Source organism: Schistocerca nitens, chromosome 6 (assembly GCF_023898315.1).
Source record: "Schistocerca nitens isolate TAMUIC-IGC-003100 chromosome 6, iqSchNite1.1, whole genome shotgun sequence".
Lineage (NCBI taxonomy): Eukaryota > Metazoa > Arthropoda > Insecta > Orthoptera > Acrididae > Schistocerca > Schistocerca nitens.
In genome coordinates this window covers 75759371-75775981 of record NC_064619.1, presented here as the reverse complement: position 1 = coordinate 75775981, position 16611 = coordinate 75759371, and positions in this window count along the sequence as shown.

The following is a 16611-nucleotide window of genomic DNA, read 5'->3' as shown; positions in this document are numbered from 1 at the left end:
CCAGATGCCCAATAGTAGCATAATGTCTTATATGACTGTCCTAAAATGAATTTGTCTTTCCCTTACCATTGCCGCTCATAGTATTTACACTTACCGTAAATTACCCGTTTATCTCTGTTCTCTTCCCAGAGTCTTGAACGTATAAACCGAGACAGGTTTATCTGCGACAAAAATTATGTGAGGATACAATAAGTAATGCTTAATTATTTCACCCATTACTGAGTATATTTATGACCTACGCCATTGGACAATGTACACTATTGTTATCATTGTTTTGAAATTTTCAGACAATCTGAGAGGAAATGGTTTAAGCGTATGCCTCTTTTATTCTCCCAATATTTGTCATCGCTATTATCATTATTATTATTATTATTACTATTATAGTGATGGTAATTGTTACTATTACGACATTGAGACCTTCTGTTATGCTGACAGTAAAAGTAAAATAAATTTTAACTTTATTCCCGAAATTTTGTTCATTTGTAGAAATTAACGTGGCGTTAGTCTCTTAATCTCTGTAAAATATTACAAACAGTTTTTGGGATTTTTTTGACAGTACAACCTCATAATTAATACCATTGTTGAGAAACACATTACTTTTTACTTTTATCTCGTATTTCACGTTGGTGTTAATTAGCGCTCACGAAAGCACACAGCTCTCGTACACAGAGAACAGCGTAAAGCGTAAGCTTTAGCCAGTTACAGAGGCAGAGTTATTTGTTTGGGAGTGTTTAGCTCACTGTTGCGCAAATCCCGCAGATTGCTAACAAAATGTACACCGTCGAGAATAATGTAAATATTACTTTCATGTGATTGTGATTTCTGCATAACTGGATGTGAAACGTTGTCGTGCATTTAATGCTCTTCTGTTTTTATGTTCTGAGCTGTCACACATTCTAAGACAAACGAAAAGAAAAAGAAGGCATGGAAATCAGTATATGTACATGTACAGACAAACAAATCGTTATAGTTTCACAAAATTGGATGATTTATTCAAGAGAAAAGCTGCACAAATTTAGCAAGTCAATAACGCGTTGGTCCATCTCAGCAGTTCAGCAGTTCAGTTTCTCGGCATAGCAATGATTGAAAGAGTTGCTGGATGTCCTTCTGAAGGGTATCGTGCTACGTTCTGTTCAACTGGTGGGTTAGATAGTCTAAATCCTGAGCTTGTTAGAAGATTCTGCCCATATGATCCAAACATTTCTCAACTGGGAAGAGATCCGACTACCTTGCCGGCCGAGGTAGTCTTTGACAAGCCAGAAGACAAGCAGCGGAAAGTGTTGCCGTGTGCGAGCTGGCATTATCTTGCTGAAATGTAAGCCCAGAATACCTTGCCATGAAGAGCAACAAAACGGGATCATCGCTGGTCACCGGGGCTCAATTCGAAGTGAGACTCATCACTGAAAACATTTCTCCTCCAGTCGATTAGGGAATGAAGAACACACATCCCATGCCACGATCGCAGTGTAGACAATTTCATTGTTCCTGGGTGAGCGGTATCAACAGTCTTATCTTATGGAACTTGCTATAAGATTGCAATGTTGTATTACATGAAGCTATGTAATACGGCAGTTTTATAAAAAGTTCCATAACATAAGATGATGCCAGTGTCGTCTTGGAACAATAAAATGCATTGTGACTGTAGTGTACGAAGAGTGTACTAAATTTCCAATCATTCAGATCGCAACACAGCACAGCACGTGTACCTGACAAGTCAATAAGCTCCCAAGCCGAAGACATGACTTTAGACGCCCCGAACAGTGGCGTATATCAACGTGACTATTGCCCGACATACTATCCGACAGCCAGGAGTGATGGTATGGGGTGGTACTTCTTTTCGTGGCAGGACACCTCCGGTTTACATCTGCGGAACTCTTACAGCACAGCGGTACTTGGAATATATTGTATTCCGTGTTGTTGTCCTTTGTGGTAAGTTGTCATGGGCTTATATTTCATCAAGATAATTCCAACCCACACACGGCGAGAGACTCTACTACTCCCCTTCGTACTTGCCTAACCTTTCGTAGGTCAGCAAGATCGCTGGATATCGCCCCAATTGAGGACATTTGGAGCATTTTGGACAGGATCCTCCACCCTGCTCCGGATTTTGACGGTATAACGCATGAATCGGACAATCGGACAGAATGTAGCATGGTGCCGCTCAGTAGGACGTTCAACCGCTCTGTCAATCAATGCCAAGCCCAATAACTGCGAAAGGTGAAGAAACGCGTTAGTGACTTGCTCAATTTGTAAATCGCTTTCCTTTCTATTGAGTAAATGATCCATTTTTTAAAAATTGTATTCATTTCTTTGCTGTACATGTACATCACATCTACAAATTTCCGTCCCATTCGTACAATTCCTCCGCGGTGCGTTGTTCTTTTTCTTTTTTTGTTTCTGTTTTAGAGTGTACAACGTATGGGACTTCTCTATTTCCCGAAATTCGCGTATCTTGCTTAGCATATTTCTACTTCTTGATACTGTATCAAGAGCACGTCAGTGTCGCCCAGTGTCGAATTTAAATTATGTCTTCAGTTACCATGTTCTAAAATGTTTTCAGATGACTGTTTGGCATAATTTGTGGGACTAAATTTTATTAGCATTGACTGAAAATATTTGCGAAATATAGTGAAAAAGTTAAGAGAAATCAGGTTCCACGCCCTATGCTTAGTGTTATAAAAAATGAAGATTATGAATGGAAACACGAAACCTCACCATGTACAGTGCACTTCCACAGAACACATCTTTTGCAGGTAGGTCCAATAAATATCTCTCCTATCCCAAATGTGTAAAAAAAGAATATGGAGCAGAGCAACATCATCCGCTGTTGAAGTCAAACGAAACCATTAAAAGAGGGGCTTCCTGACAAAGAATCCGTGAAAAGCAAATTCAGGTCTAAAGAAACCAAAACTGGCAAAATCATGACTAGCAGTAAGTCCCAAAACTGTTTCTGCAAGATCTGAGAAGTTGCAAAGATGAGTATGTTCGTCAGATGTATGGCTCCAGATACGGTGTGCGAAAGTACGCTAAGTAATCCTTCAATGTATAAAATGTATTGTATAACTGGTACTTTTTAGCTGCCATTTTTAATTCGTGTATTTTGGCAATTTCTTTTTATCTATTTTCGTAATTTACTGTACAGTTTTATTCCTTGGTAGAAAATACTGTTTTGAGTTTTGTGTTTAATTTTTGTTGGTAAATGTAAGTTGAGTCTGTCTCATGTTGCATGGTCATGGACAGAGCTGTTTGTGCAGTAATTACCAATGTTATTTTTTGTGTGTACAACTGACTGGTAAATGTATTCACATGGATCATTTAAAATCCCCAGTGTTCTGAACAGATCTTGACAATGAGCTCGACTAATATTTTTGGTTGTTATTCTTATTGCTCTTTTCTGGAGTTTGAAAATTGTGTTCATATTTTGTTCATTTGTTCCTCAAAAAAGAATTCCATAGCTAAGAACTGAGTGTACATATGAATAATATGTAACTAAAAGATACTGCATGTTACACACTGATGATAGGATTCTAAGTGCATAACATGCTGATGACATTCTGTTTGCAAGTACCTTTGTGTGTTCACACCACTTCAACTGAGAATAAATATTCATTCCTAGAAATTTTGCATTTGTTAAACAGTCTATAGAGGTGCCATCCACATTTAATTTAACATTGTCATTTTTCCTCTTCAAACTGAAATTCAGGGAATTAGTTTTCTTTATGTTTAATGTCACTTTATTAGCTATTGACCAACAATAAACTTCCTTGGGAGTTTCGTTTGCTTTCTCGGCAATGAGTTCTCTTGTTTTCTCAGTGACTATAATATTGCTGTCATCAGCGAAGATGATTTATTCACCATGAGAAACTCTACTGGGAAAGTCATTGATGTATATTAGGATCAGTATTGGTCCTAATATGCTACCTTGCGGAACCTAGGTATTAATGTATTTTGGTTCTGATAAGTGTTTTACTAAATGCTTGGATCTATTTGAAGTATGTGTTATCTCTACTCTTTGTACCCTACCTGTTAGGTATGATCGAAACCAGTCACTAGCTACCCCTCTTATTCCTAATGCTTCTAATTTATTTAATAGAATATTGTGGTCGACTGTGTACAAAAATATGCCTATGACTCACTCATCTTTATCAAGAGCATCAAGTACAACTTATGTGAATTCTACTATGGCTGACTCCGTATTTTTGGTACTTCGGAAACCAAACAGTGATTCGTTTAAATGATTTTATTTATTCAGGAAATTCATTAATCTGTCTTTCATAATTGCTTCTATTATTTTTAAGAATACTGACAAGAAAAAGTATTTTATTGCGATAGCTACAAACTTCAGTGAGTAGTTAACGTTGTAACATTTGAGTATAAGACCAAAAATAGCCTAATATTTTAGACAATGAGTATGTATTAAGCGTTGACATTTGCTTGCTGATGTCTTAAAGATTAAATACTGGTCATAATCACAAATTTTCTATCTTTCTTGTTATAGTTGATAAAGTTTCTAGTGGTGTAGTGCATAATACGAGTCGTAGAATTTAAAAGACCTGCTTGCAAAGTGTAACACTTTTCACCACTCCACCTGCTCTATTATATGTTTAAAATTGTAAAAAGAGTTGTTTTCGAAACGTTCGGCAGATGTGTCTGAGAGAATGGGCTACATATTACTAACATTACAATTAGATAATGTACATTAGATTTAAATAAAATGGAAAATGGTAGTGACATGGCACTGATCGCACAAGACATTACCGATGCACAGAAACAGCTAGAATCATTACAAGAACAGGCAGCTAAAATAGGATTACAAATTTCATTTGAAAAAACCAAATTTATGACTGACGTCAAAGATGCACCTTCTGATCTCAAAATTGGTAATAACTACATCTCTCCGGTAAAAGAATTTAAATATTTAGGTGAAAGGATTGCAGAAAATTCTAATGAAAAGAAATCCGTCAGATCAAAAGTCCAGAAAATGGAGACGGCGTTTCAGTTAACAAAAAACATTTACAACAAAAAGAGTCTCTCGTGGAACTGCAAAATACGATACTATACAACAGTAATTAGACCCGAAGCTCTCTACGCATCTGAGACACTAAACCTTCAACACAGAACACTAAAAGAGGAATTAGAAGTGAAAGAACGTAAGATAATGAGGAAAATCCTAGGACCAAGAACTAAAGATGGGGTACATTATCCAAAACACAATGCAGAAATATATAAAAATATCTCCAAAATCACAGACACAATGCGCACGAGAAGAATCCAATTCATGGGGCACTTAGAAAGAATGGACTCAAACAGGTTAACGCCCAAAATCCATACATTTTTAAAGAACAAAACTATAAGACCGAACTGGTACAAACAGACGGAAAAAGACCTGACGGAATTAGAGTCTCCAAATCTACATGATAGAAATGAAATCAGAAAAATCACAAACACACGGGGTTTTGAGGAAAAAGAGAGAAAAACTAACCGACATACATGGTCTACGCAACGAAAGCTAGCCCATTCGTTGTTTATGAAGGAATACTGGGCGAAAAGGAAGGCCAACAAATATTGATTACGCGTGGTCCTAAGTGATCCATCCGCGCAGAAGAAGAAGAAGAAAATGGTGAAATTTGTAGAGTTTATGACACTTCACATACTGAAGTGAAGGATCTTTCTCAAAGACCTTTACCAACATAAAAAACAACATTTGGCTGAGGAGACATAATTATATTACACTTCATACATTGCTAAGGTAGCAGCGTTACTTGAGTTGTATTTTCGTGTCGTATCGTTCCGCATCGTGTCGTGTCGTATAGGATGCGACAAACTGATACACGTTCTTTGGACCCGTGAATACAGAACTTCATCAATCTACACTCCTGGAAATGGAAAAAAGAACACATGGACACCGGTGTGTCAGACCCACCATACTTGCTCCGGACACTGCGAGAGGGCTGTACAAGCAATGATCACACGCACGGCACAGCGGACACACCAGGAACCGCGCTGTTGGCCGTCGAATGGCGCTAGCTGCGCAGCATTTGTGCACCGCCGCCGTCAGTGTCAGCCAGTTTGCCGTGGCATACGGAGCTCCATCGCAGTCTTTAACACTGGTAGCATGCCGCGACAGCGTGGACGTGAACCGTATGTGCAGTTGCGGACTTTGAGCGAGGGCGTATAGTGGGCATGCGGGAGGCTGGGTGGACGTACCGCCGAATTGCTCAACACGTGGGGCGTGAGGTCTCCACAGTACATCGATGTTGTCGCCAGTGGTCGGCGGAAGGTGCACGTGCCCGTCGACCTGGGACCGGACCGCAGCGACGCACGGATGCACGCCAAGACCGTGGGATCCTACGCAGTGCCGTAGGGGACCGCACCGCCACTTCCCAGCAAATTAGGGACACTGTTGCTCCTGGGGTATCGGCGAGGACCATTCGCAACCGTCTCCATGAAGCTGGGCTACGGTCCCGCACACCGTTAGGCCGTCTTCCGCTCACGCCCCAACATCGTGCAGCCCGCCTCCAGTGGTGTCGCGACAGGCGTGAATGGAGGGACGAATGGAGACGTGTCGTCTTCAGCGATGAGAGTCGCTTCTGCCTTGGTGCCAATGATGGTCGTATGCGTGTTTGGCGCCGTGCAGGTGAGCGCCACAATCAGGATTGCATACGACCGAGACACACAGGGCCAACACCCGGCATCATGGTGTGGGGAGCGGTCTCCTACACTGGCCGTACACCACTGGTGATCGTCGAGGGGACACTGAATAGTGCACGGTACATTCAAACCGTCATCGAACCCATCGTTCTACCATTCCTAGACCGGAAAGGGAACTTGCTGTTCCAACAGGACAATGCACGTCCGCATGTATCCCGTGCCACCCAACGTGCTCGAGAAGGTGTAAGTCAACTACCCTGGCCAGCAAGATCTCCGGATCTGTCCCCCATTGAGCATGTTTGGGACTGGATGAAGCGTCGTCTCACGCGGTCTGCACGTCCAGCACGAACGCTGGTCCAACTGAGGCGCCAGGTGGAAATGGCATGGCAAGCCGTTCCACAGGACTACATCCAGCATCTCTACGATCGTCTCCATGGGAGAATAGCAGCCTGCATTGCTCCGAAAGGTGGATATACACTGTACTAGTGCCGACATTGTGCATGCTCTGTTGCCTGTGTCTATGTGCCTGTGGTTCTGTCAGTGTGATCATGTGATGTATCTGACCCCAGGAATGTGTCAATAAAGTTTCCCCTTCCTGGGACAATTAATTCACGGTGTTCTTATTTCAATTTCCAGGAGTGTATAATTACTGTTCTACACACTTTATTATCACAGTCCTTACAGAAATGCTACACCTACTGTGTCAGGCGGATCAACGAAATTAGCTGTACTCTCAGTAAGGGAGAATTCGGGAGAATATATGTGACGTATAACTTGCTACCTACCTATGACGTTACTACTGTATAAAATGTTGTGCTATTTCCGTAAATTTCTCCTCTTAAACGAAAACTCGTACACATAGTCGTTTACCAGTGTATAATGATAAAACACTGGTAAGCGACGATAAGGAATAGTGATAAAGCTTTAACAGGAGAGCAGCCGTTATGGCACAGTCTCAGCTCATGCAACTCATAATTGTTTAATCGCACAGGCAAATTCGTCTTGCAGCTGCCATCAGACCGTTTCGAAAGGATTTTGGTCGCTGTTAGTTTGATAAATGAGCTGGGTGGATTAATAGTGTGCATTTATTGACAACATTATTAATAGTATTGGCGGTTGAATCTCAGACTTCTCAGTGTCCTGGAGAGTGAGAGCATGACAAGCTGCATGAATAAATAAGTAAATAAGTAATGGTGATTGGGCCTACACAGTAGCAAACACTGAGAAAGTGAGATAATTGTTCCAGTCTGTATTCAATTTATATCAGTTTCACACAAACAATGCGGGACATAAATAAATCGCCCTTTTTGACTAAGAGTGTCACACATGTACAGACGAACTTCACCAACCAGTTACTGATTGATAAGTAGTAAGATTATTTACTCTTTGTCCATGTACAAAAGCTTGAAAGATAATAGTTTTCACAGAGTTAATGACAGTGACTTGACTCACAGAATAGGTCTTGCGATCAATTAGCACTGGCACCTATTTACGGAGTGTGAAAATTCAACGTAATTTCGCTCCTTAAGTGACGGCAACTATTGAGCACAGCTGACAGTCTAAGTTACACACGAGATCAGTGCTGGAGCACCGGTGCCGCGGGAGACCCAGTCGGCGGAGGCGAATTTCTATGGGCGACGTCTGGCCTGCCTAGTAGCTGTAGTAAGGTATCGTCCAGATTGGACAGTTGCTGGTACAGCGTGTTGTAGATCCTCGAGGATGCTATGCGTCGAAACTGCTTGCAGCGGCTCAGTGAACTCACAGACAGCGTCAAGGAGCGGTCCTAAACACACACCAAAGGAGTGATATCTCCTCGATGTTTTGTTGACATGTGGCCTCTGGAGGCTGAGTAGTGCTTCCGCTTGTGACTCTGTTGCCCAGGATGCGAGCAGCGCTTGTCTCGAGGTTGATGCCTCTCGCGACGAAGCAAGAACCGCTTGTCTCCGTGGTGGGTCAAAACGACAGGCGTGTTTAGCCCCCAATCCAGCTTGTTGGGCTGGATACGCCGTGCTTGCCGTACGGTTGATGTCTGCGTCTGGAATGCCATGCTACCCTGCAGCGGCGGAGCACGAGCAACTTTCAGAACAAATCTATGTAGCGGGTAGCGGCAGCCGCAGGCGAAAGCCCGGAATACATCAAGTGGCTACTACAGTCCGATTAAAATTACTTGATAGTTGACGTCTGACGCTTGCTGCTAGATTGTTGCGACATCGATTGGCGGTTGCCGGTGGTTATAAATAACACCCGAACACGGCAGGTCACTTGACAAACGCTCTTAATGTGTAACGCGGAGCAATGATGGAAGTGGGAGCAGCGAGCTGTGTCAAGAGCTGATTTTTAAGTGAGCAGTGACTAAACTGCGGCAGACGAGTTTTCTACCCCTGAATTTCAGCTCATCTCCTAACGTAACGACAACTTCGTGATGTGCAGTCTATCTGAGGAACCATCGATCGCTGGCCGGGGTAGCCGATCGGTTCTAGGCGCTGCAGTCTGGAGCCGAGCGACCGCTACGGTCGTAGGTTCGAATCCTGCCTCGGACATGGATGTGTGAGATGTCCTTAGGTTAGTTAGGTTTAAGTAGTTATAAGTTCTAGGGGACTGATGACTTCAAAAGTTAAGTCCCATAGTGCTCAGAGCCATTTGAACCATTTTTGAACCATCGATCAACAATCTGCGCCAGAACTAATGAAAGGGTACAGTACCGCCCGACATTGAATATAGGTACAACATACTTCATTATTTTTGTCAGAACAACACATTTTTTCTAATAATAACTCAATTTCAATTAATACAGCGAAGCTGGATAGCAGTGTGGGAAAGAATGACAATTTATTTATTTAATTGATCACAGTGCACTCCCACGAAGTAAATCCCTACATCCAGTTTGGTGAGATCTGTGAAATGAATGAATGTATGGTCGTCTCCTAACCGCAGATAGTGAATGTGAATATATGATCATCTTTGAGACGATCCTTTGGTCACCTTTGGTGGGACCAAAGAGATGAAATTTACCTGAGCTTTGAGCGCCTGAAATGTGGCTGACCAATACGGTAGCAAGGTGCTCCGCCACTTCAGCAGAGGTGCGAGAGGACCTGAACAACGGCCATGTTTCAGCACTCTGCCGCTGGATCTTGTGCTGTTAAGACCTGTTTTAGTTGTGCTCCGTAATGACAAAAGAGTGGAGACATGGTATGCATGTGGAATATTTAAGAGTAGTTTGAAATAATAATTTCTCTATTTCAGGAACTTTTGTGGGGAGAATTAAATGTCAGGCAGGTAATATTAATGGGATTGTAGTAATCTTCGGAGGTGACCAAAGGTCACAATGAAACCACGTGTAGCAATAAGTTGAAATACTTCCGTGTGCTTAAGTTAAGCTGAATTACTAGCGTGTGTACAATAAGTTGAAATATTTAAGAAATAGCGTGTGTACCATAAGTTGAAATATTTAAGAAATGGCGTGTGCAGGACTTGAAATTAGAGACGAGTACTTCCACGTGGTGAGTACTGTGTGAGTCTCAATCTGTGTATGAGACAAAGGATAAAGAGAAGTACTCGTCCATGGTATCAGTTGAGGACTCGCGTGTGTGATGAATATGTTCTTAATATTACTTTGCGTGATATGATTCCGTGTGACGCTAGATTCAAACTCTGAGAGAGAAGCAAGGTGAGTCGGCCATCTATCCAGCAACGCCACTTGGCTTGCATTGCACAGGAAGACGTGCAAATATCTCCAGAGTTCATAGTAGGAAATTAGAATTACAAAGTGGGGCAGTGTCGTGTGAAACTGGGATAAATACTAATTGAAGTGGGAAAGCTGAAAGTGATAGTGTTGTGACTATTTAGTGTTTGTATTCCATGTCGTACTGTGGTGTATGTCATGTAATTTGGGTATGTGTGGTTTGCATGGGAGAGTAGCGAGGTAGTTTCAAAAGATTAGTGGGTTATGCGTGTTCCTTTTGTACTGCTCGGTCTGGAGGATAGTTTCGTGATGATGATTGTGAGAGTCGAAGTGTGAGAAATAATAAAAGATCCACCATCCTATCCAGAAAGTGCACTGTAGCGTTAAATAATTACGAGACCATAATATAGAGATTCACCAATGTAAAGCCATGCCCACTGGGCGGAATTTCTCATGTGTTATTGTTGTAGGTTATAGAATTTGTGTGTTTAGGTTAGAGAATTTATCGGAATAAATAAGATAGTGAAAAGAAAAAGATTGGTGGACTTTTCCTTCGAGTTGTATGTTGTCATAATGTCCCGAATTTATAATGTGTGCGCCATTCATATTCAGTGCGGTGGCCACGTGTTGACAAAAGCTGTTAAATAAAAAAGAAAGAAAATGTGGTATTGCCAGTGCGTAGTGTACAGTCAGAGTTCTGTAAATTGCTGATAGTCAGATGCGTGTTTCCGTTGCGTATTAATCATATAGGAGGATAAGTTGTAACTTAAGTGTGAGTACTAGAGTTCATGTTACTCGATAAATAAGGATGAATTCACTCGCTTGGCAGACCACTCATCTTGCAGGCCTGACTGCTTGATGCCACAGTATGAGCAAGGCATGTGGGTTCCTCTCATAATTTCGACCCTGCCAGGATTTTTTGCTGCCAGGATATTTTCTGCCAGGATTTTTTGCTGTTAGGGTTTGCTGTTAAGATTTTTTTTATGGAATGTATTGTGATAGTGCTAAGAAGTAAAATTTTTTCTGTTTGCAATTTCTTTCTGGATTGGTGACGATCTTTTATTTTTTTATGTAATTAATTGCTATATCGTCCAAGGCTGGAAGATCGTTGTATAATTTTTTTTTGTGTAATGTCCGTAGTAACTAGGTCGCAGTCGAAAAGTGTAGTCACCATGGAGAATAGCTGAATTGTTCAGTGGACCGCTGCTAGGTGATCCTTTGAGCGGCGGGCTTTGTTCACAATCGGGGGCTTTTCCCGACGACGTGGGCGAGCCGGGACTAGGTCAGGTATGCAGTGAAAGTGCAGCTACCCTTAGCGAAGCTATGGTTTCTCAGGCGAACGAGGTGAGCGCACCGAAAGTAGCAAATGACAGTGTGCTACTGCAGTTTTTTCAGAGGATGGATAGAGATAATAAGGAAAGATTGGAAGCGATGAATAAAGATAATAAGGAAAGATTAGAAGCGATGAGTAGAGATAATAAGGAGAGAGATAGGGAGAAGAAAGATTTGAAGCAAATAAGGAAAGATTGGAAGCAAATAAGGAAAGATTGGAAGCGATGGATAGAGATAATAAGGAGAGAGATAGGGAGACTAAGGAAAGATTGGAAGCATATAAGGAAAGACTGGAGGCAATGGATAAGGGAAATAAAGAGGCAATGAGGAAGCTACACACAGTTATCGATGAGCGTCTGTCCGCAGTTAATAATCGGTTAGATGAGGGGGAGAAGAATCTGGGTGCGATGAAGCAAGTATGTCATGCCGTGAAAGAAAAAGCCAATAATTTGGAGGTACAAATAAGTGCAATAGAGAGCGATATTACAGAACGTAGGGACGTGTTGCTGGATGAGCGAATCAAAGAGATAGTGGAGGACTTACTTGCAGATAAACAAGGGGCATTAGACAGCGTGGAAGCTCAAGTCACCCGGCAGGAAGTGGCGCTAAATAAACACAGGGATGAAGTTGCGAAGGTAGTGGTCAGAATGAATACGATTAGCGCAGATGTAGAAAAGATCAGTATGAGAGGCGAAACAGGCTCTGACAGTACGCAGCGAGAGGTTTATGCCGCCGGCCGTAGTGGCCGTGCGGTTAAAGGCGCTGCAGTCTGGAACCGCAAGACCGCTACGGTCGCAGGTTCGAATCCTGCCTCGGGAATGGATGTTTGTGATGTCCTTAGGTTAGTTAGGTTTAACTAGTTCTAAGTTCTAGGGGACTAATGACCTCAGCAGTTGAGTCCCATAGTGCTCAGAGCCATTTGAACCATTTTTTAGGTTTATGCCGACCAGGAGGAGATACAATCACTATTACAGTTTAAAGAGGCACAATTAGAAACAAATAGGAAACATAGGGAAGAACTTGCACAGTTGCAATTAGCGTGCAGAAGTGAAGGTAAAACACCACCAGGCAGACTGCGGAGGGAGAGTGAGATAAATTCAAAAAACGAAAATAGGCAGAAAGAGGAAGACGAACTCAGAGAGTTAGAAGAACGGTTGTGTCGGATAAAACAGGTGGCAAACCCAACTGGGTATAGTCCAAGGTCGGAAAACATAAATGAAGAAGAAGAATGTAGGAGGCACTTCGTGTCGGTACAAACGTACACTTGTTTTCCGGATCCTGATAATTACCAACATCCATGCCGGTGGCTGTCTCAATTTCAAGATTCATTACCTTCATCGTGCGGTCCGCTCCTCAAAATGAAGTTTGTGTGTAACCATTTGAGGGACGAGGCTAGAGCGGAAATGCAGGAAGTTATTAAAGACAGTAGTAGCTACAAGATATTTTGTGACAAGTTTTTAAATGAATTCTGGTCGAAAAGTAAGCAGGACCAGGTTAAGCAAAGCATATTGACGATGCCAAATTGTAACGAAGGTGGTATAAGAGATCCAGTGTCGTGCTATCAGGAAATGCTGAGACGAAATAGGTATTTGGATGTGCCATACGAAACTGAGGAGCTCATTAGGATCTGTATAACGAAGTTGCCAGTGAAATTACGCAGAGATATAGTGATAGCAGGCAGAGGCGTAGACGATTCTGCGTCATTTCAGCACTTGTTACAAGAATTGGGTAATGAGAGCAATATCGTGAACGGAGACACGACTCATAGGTCAGATAGTGTCGAGGATAGGAACGACAGAAACTATCAGAATGACAGGAGAGCATGGAATCCTGGCATTTCTTTCTTGTCGTAATAGATTGACGGATAGGAGAAGCTAATCAAACATATCAGCCCTTAGCATCTTGCCTTAAAACACATGCCGCTGGCACTGAAAATTGTCTATGTAGCAGACATACTCTACTGATATGTAGGAATGCAAATACCATACTTTTGATCAGAGAATAAAACACCAGTAATGGCATGTGTTAGGCTGATCTCTCAGAGCAAAATTTGCAAATTTTTATTTCGAACACTAAATTACAGGATTGTTTCCTCAAAACAAACCAGTTGTTAAAAATGTTGAGTAATAATGCCGATGAGACCAGGTTAATTAGTGTGATTTGACTATTGCAGGTACTTAACACGTAATGTAAAAAGTAAACATTGTGAACTGTATGGAATAGGGTACGTTTATACTGCTCTTACAGGTAACATCAGTAATGTGATCGAAGTTTTTAAGTTAGATGCCATCTGATCTATAGTATGTCATAGTCGTGGTGACAGTTATAATGAGGTGCTGTGTATGGTTGTTCGGAATCTGGTGTTAGTGAAAGAGGCCACTAGCACCAAAGTTTCTAACACTTGGGCTGTCCCATCTCTCCCAGCTTGTATATTCTCTGCACACATTTAATTTTCATGTAAGCTCAGATTCCTAACTAGCAAATTCTTTACGGTGTATAGAGGACCATTCAGAGTGAGGCGGATTGTCCAGGAAAATGCTGTACTGATTGAGACGATCAAGGGAAAACAATCTCGTGGGCTTCATCACATTTCTAACATCAAATTATGGAAAAGTGAAGGATAGATCGAAAGTAGGCAAGTTATGGTAGATAGTCAGTGTATTTATTTGTGGTGTGTAACGTTGTGCAGGGTCAAATCGAACATGAGAATTTTCAGGCGGGATGTCAGGAAGTGTGACGGAATAGACTGGTCGAATGAGTCACGAACAGGAGTCGACAGAGTGGTGTATGTACGTATTTTTTGTCATATGAATAAGGATCAAGCAGAAACGACGTGATGATTAATGAGTGGATAAAGATGGTAGATAGAGAAGCGACGTGATAAATAGTAGTGGATAAAGGTGATATTTAATGAGAGAAGCGACGTGAAGCAGTGTGATTAATAAAGAGAGATTCGACGTGATGAAACAGTGGTAAATAAAGGTGAGTAGAACTAATAATGTGGAGATGTCTTAGATGTATGTTACAGAGAGGCCTGTGTATGCTGCAATCGAGATTGATGCGAATGGCGAAGGAAGACCAGGAAATGATGGAGTAATGGACGGACGGAGAGCCGAAATACGAATGAAGAGATGAGGACAACTGCACAACGTGAAGCGACATAAAGGGAGTATGAGATCCAGATGGTGAACGTTGTGGAATACTGACGTAAGATGTAATATAAGTGTAACTCTAATTCTTACCATAACATTTGCTAGATAAAAAAAATAATAATTTTTGTTGTTGTTGTTGTTCAAGCCTGGTACCAGTATAACTAATCAGAACGGTACTAAGAATGTGTACAGTTATTTTGCAGGATGAATAATTTGTGTATTTTTTGTTCTTAGATGAAATGTCGCAATTCTAAGTTGATATTTAGCAGGATGAATAATCGGTAAATTGAATGCAGAGGTAAGCCGATGGAGAGAGGTGCCAGAGTGAAAGGACGAATTCGGAGACTGGAAAGCTATCTCCGAAGCAGCTTCATGTGTTATGTGGTTGAGTATAAGAGAGCAAAGATATGGTACGTTGTCGTGAGTGTGGTGGTGTTAAGGTTAGCTGACTTCTAGACCTATTCTGTTAGTGTACTAATCGATTGAATGTGAAGGAAAATGTGATGTCTGGTGTGTGAGAGTCGTAGAGTAGTGTGACCAATGCGCACACCCCTGTAAAGGGGATGCTACCGATCCATAACTAAAACACTATTGTGTTATTGTTTGATTTGGATGAACCTCGATGGCAGGTCGGGATCTGGCATCATGTGGATGGTACATACATGTCCTAGAAATGTTGTTATATATAATAAAAAGGTAAAATATATAAAGAGATACTAATTTCACTCTGTCACAAGCACAAAGGTGCATTGTATGTTGTAGATTTAGAGTCATCAGTTTCTAAAATGTTTATTGTGTTAGGATGTTAAAGTAGTTTACTATTTAATAACATGTGGTAGGTAATTGTGAGCTGTGTAGATTATTTCTTATTTTTTTGTTAGAACACTTTCAAGGGGTATTAATTTCAGTCTGTCACAAGCACAAAGGTTCACTGTATATTGTAGTTTTAGAATAAACAGTTTCTAATATTTTCACTGTGATAGGATGTTAGAGTAGCCTACTATTTGATATTGTAATTATGAGCTGTATAGATTGCTTATTATTCCTTTTGTTTTTTTTACACTTTCATGTTTTGTATGAGGGACGACAGGTACAATCAATAGCACAAGTGTGGGCTGTATATAGAAAAGGGATAAATGTTGATTTTGTATGTGTAGAAAACTAGGGTGTATAATTTTATGTTTTTTAGAACAAAGATTCTTTTATTACCAATGTATCTAATAGATCATACATGTAATCAATGAGTATTTAAATACTGTAAGAATATCCTTTTGTCTGTAATGTTGCGAGATGCATGGAAGGGTCTGACTGATTGGGTGTCGTAGCGCTGAGGGGCTACACTGAGCGCGCCCGTACCACATAAGCCAAGCAGACGTCGGCAACCGAGCCAGTGCGCTCCCCACTCCACTGCCGGTTGAGGTACACTCCACGCGCCCGCTACAGCAGGTCAACGGCCTGGGGCGACACGCACGTACCACTGGCCATTCATAAGTTCCGCCACTCTTACGACTGGGGAAAGTATCCCGCGGAGGCGACAGCGGGTGGTTTCTTCTTCTCAACGGCGCGCGCGGCGGCGCCAGGCAGAATGAACGATGCGGGTCAGAGTCTGGCAGGCATTTGTTACCAGCAACTATTAACTAGTACTGGACTGTGGAGCCGTGAAGCAAGATGACTGCTCATATGTCTCCATAAGTTGGAAAGTGAAGGACTGGTGTTTCCACGTTGTGAGTGGTGGAAAAGATTTTGTCTTTAGCAGACAGGACGATCGTTTTGTTTTGTCTTGAGCACTGAACG